This window comes from Phyllobates terribilis, unplaced genomic scaffold (genome assembly GCF_046119375.1).
Source record: "Phyllobates terribilis strain yellow unplaced genomic scaffold, ASM4611937v1 Scaffold_20__1_contigs__length_20440879, whole genome shotgun sequence".
Classification (NCBI taxonomy): Eukaryota; Metazoa; Chordata; class Amphibia; order Anura; family Dendrobatidae; genus Phyllobates; species Phyllobates terribilis.
This window is the reverse complement of record NW_027362780.1, coordinates 16,630,929-16,635,769: the sequence shown is the minus strand read 5'-3', so window position 1 is coordinate 16,635,769 and position 4,841 is coordinate 16,630,929.

The following is a 4,841-nucleotide window of genomic DNA, read 5'->3' as shown; positions in this document are numbered from 1 at the left end:
ATAAAGCATAGGATAAAACAACATAAATAAAATTTAATAAAGCATAGGATAAAACAACATAAATACAATTTAATAAAGCATACGTTAAAACAACATAAATACAATTTAATAAAGCATAGGATAAAACAACATAAATACAATTTAATAAAGCATACGTTAAAACAACGTAAATACAATTAAATAAAGCATAGGATAAAACAACATAAAAACAATTTAATAAAGCATAGGTTAAAACAACATAAATACAATTTAATAAAGCATAGGATAAAACAACATAAATACAATTTAATAAAGCATAGGTTAAAACAACATAAATACAATTTAATAAAGCATAGGATAAAACAACGTAAATACAATTTAATAAAGCATAGGATAAAACAACATAAATACAATTTAATAAAGCATAGGATAAAACTACATAAATACAATTTAATAAAGCATAGGATAAAACAACATAAATACAATTTATAAAGCATAGGATAAAACAACATAAATAAAATTTAATAAAGCATAGGATAAAACAACATAAATACAATTTAATAAAGCATACGTTAAAACAACATAAATACAATTTAATAAAGCATAGGATAAAACAACATAAATACAATTTATAAAGCATAGGATAAAACAACATAAATACAATTTAATAAAGCATAGGATAAAACAACATAAATACAATTTAATAAAGCATAGGATAAGACAACATAAATACAATTTAATACAGCATAGGTTAAAACTACATAAATACAATTTAATAAAGCATAGGATAAAACAACATAAATACAATTTAATAAAGCATAGGATAAAACAACATAAATACAATTTAATAAAGCATAGGATAAAACAACATAAATACAATTTAATAAAGCATACATTAAAACAACATAAATACAATTAAATAAAGCAAAGGTTAAAACAACATAAATACAATTTAATAAAGCATAGGTTAAAACAACATAAATACAATTTAATAAAGCATAGGATAAAACAACATAAATACAATTTAATAAAGCATAGGTTAAAACAACATAAATACAATTTAATAAAGCATAGGATAAAACAACATAAATACAATTTAATAAAGCATAGGATAAAACAACATAAATACAATTTAATAAAGCATAGGATAAAACAACATAAATAAAATTTAATAAAGCATAGGATAAAACAACATAAATAAAATTTAATAAAGCATAGGATAAAACAACGTAAATACAATTTAATAAACCATAGGATAAAACAACATAAATAAAATGTAATAAAGCATAGGTTAAAACAACATAAATACAATTTAATAAAGAATCGGACAAAACAACATAAATACAATTTAATAAAGCATAGGATAAAACAACATAAATACTATTTATAAAGCATAGGATAAAACAACATAAATACAATTTAATAAAGCATAGGATAAAACAACATAAATACAATTTAATAAAGCATAGGATAAAACAACATAAATACAATTTAATAAAGCATAGGCTAAAACTACATAAATACAATTTAATAAAGCATAGGATAAAACAACATAAATACAATTTAATAAAGCATAGGATAAAACAACATAAATAAAATTTAATAAAGCATAGGATAAAACAACATAAATGCAATTTAATAAAGCATACGTTAAAACAACATAAATACAATTTAATAAAGCATAGGATAAAATAACATAAATACAATTTAATAAAGCATAGGATAAAACAACATAAATACAATTTAATAAAGCATAGGATAAAACAACATAAATACAATTTATAAAGCATAGGATAAAACAACATAAATACAATTTAATAAAGCATAGGACTAAACAACATAAATACAATTTAATAAAGCATAGGATAAAACAACATAAATACAATTTAATAAAGCATATGTTAAAACAACGTAAATACAATTTAATAAAGCATAGGATAAAACAACATAAATACAATTTATAAAGCATAGGATAAAACAACATAAATACAATTTAATAAAGCATAGGATAAAACAACATAAATACAATTTAATAAAGCATAGGATAAAACAACATAAATAAAATTTAATAAAGCATAGGATAAAACAACATAAATAAAATTTAATAAAGCATAGGATAAAACAACGTAAATACAATTTAATAAAGCATAGGATAAAACAACATAAATACAATTTAATAAAGCATAGGATAAAACAACATAAATACAATTTAATAAAGCATAGGATAAAACAACATAAATACAATTTAATAAAGCATAGGATAAAACAACATAAATACAATTTAAGAAAGCATAGGTTAAAACAACATAAATACAATTTAATAAAGCATAGGATAAAACAACATAAATACAATTTAATAAAGCATAGGATAAAACAACATAAATACAATTTAATAAAGCATCGGACAAAACAACATAAATACAATTTAATAAAGCATAGGATAAAACAACATAAATACAATTTATAAAGCATAGGATAAAACAACATAAATACAATTTAATAAAGCATAGGACAAAACAACATAAATACAATTTAATAAAGCATAGGATAAAACAACATAAATACAATTTAATAAAGCATACGTTAAAACAACGTAAATACAATTAAATAAAGCATAGGATAAAACAACATAAAAACAATTTAATAAAGCATAGGTTAAAACAACATAAATACAATTTAATAAAGCATAGGATAAAACAACATAAATAAAATTTAATAAAGCATAGGATAAAACAACATAAATACAATTTAATAAACCATAGGATAAAACAACATAAATAAAATTTAATAAAGCATAGGTTAAAACAACATAAATACAATTTAATAAAGAATCGGACAAAACAACATAAATACAATTTAATAAAGCATAGGATAAAACAACATAAATACAATTTATAAAGCATAGGATAAAACAACATAAATACAATTTAATAAAGCATAGGATAAAACAACATAAATACAATTTAATAAAGCATAGGATAAAACAACATAAATACAATTTAATAAAGCATAGGCTAAAACTACATAAATACAATTTAATAAAGCATAGGATAAAACAACATAAATACAATTTAATAAAGCATAGGATAAAACAACATAAATAAAATTTAATAAAGCATAGGATAAAACAACATAAATGCAATTTAATAAAGCATACGTTAAAACAACATAAATACAATTTAATAAAGCATAGGATAAAATAACATAAATACAATTTAATAAAGCATAGGATAAAACAACATAAATACAATTTAATAAAGCATAGGATAAAACAACATAAATACAATTTATAAAGCATAGGATAAAACAACATAAATACAATTTAATAAAGCATAGGACTAAACAACATAAATACAATTTAATAAAGCATAGGATAAAACAACATAAATACAATTTAATAAAGCATACGTTAAAACAACGTAAATACATTTAAATAAAGCATAGGATAAAACAACATAAAAACAATTTAATAAAGCATAGGTTAAAACAACATAAATACAATTTAATAAAGCATAGGATAAAACAACATAAATACAATTTAATAAAACATAGGTTAAAACAACATAAATACAATTTAATAAAGCATAGGATAAAACAACGTAAATACAATTTAATAAAGCATAGGATAAAACAACATAAATACAATTTAATAAAGCATAGGATAAAACTACATAAATACAATTTAATAAAGCATAGGATAAAACAACATAAATACAATTTATAAAGCATAGGATAAAACAACATAAATAAAATTTAATAAAGCATAGGATAAAACAACATAAATACAATTTAATAAAGCATACGTTAAAACAACATAAATACAATTTAATAAAGCATAGGATAAAACAACATAAATACAATTTATAAAGCATAGGATAAAACAACATAAATACAATTTAATAAAGCATAGGATAAAACAACATAAATACAATTTAATAAAGCATAGGATAAGACAACATAAATACAATTTAATAAAGCATAGGTTAAAACTACATAAATACAATTTAATAAAGCATAGGATAAAACAACATAAATACAATTTAATAAAGCATAGGATAAAACAACATAAATACAATTTAATAAAGCATAGGATAAAACAACATAAATACAATTTAATAAAGCATACATTAAAACAACATAAATACAATTAAATAAAGCAAAGGTTAAAACAACATAAATACAATTTAATAAAGCATAGGTTAAAACAACATAAATACAATTTAATAAAGCATAGGATAAAACAACATAAATACAATTTAATAAAGCATAGGTTAAAACAACATAAATACAATTTAATAAAGCATAGGATAAAACAACATAAATACAATTTAATAAAGCATAGGATAAAACAACATAAATACAATTTAATAAAGCATAGGATAAAACAACATAAATAAAATTTAATAAAGCATAGGATAAAACAACATAAATAAAATTTAATAAAGCATAGGATAAAACAACGTAAATACAATTTAATAAAGCATAGGATAAAACAACATAAATAAAATTTAATAAAGCATAGGATAAAACAACATAAATACAATTTAATAAAGCATAGGATAAAACAACATAAATACAATTTAATAAAGCATAGGTTAAAGCAACATAAATGCAATTTAATAAAGCATAGGATAAAACAACATAAATACAATTTAATAAAGCATAGGATAAAACAACATAAATACAATTTAATAAAGCATAGGATAAAACAACATAAATAAAATTTAATAAAGCATAGGTTAAAACAACATAAATACAATTTAGTAAAGCATCGGACAAAACAACATAAATACAATTTAATAAAGCATAGGATAAAACAACATAAATACAATTTAATAAAGCATACGTTAAAACAACGTAAA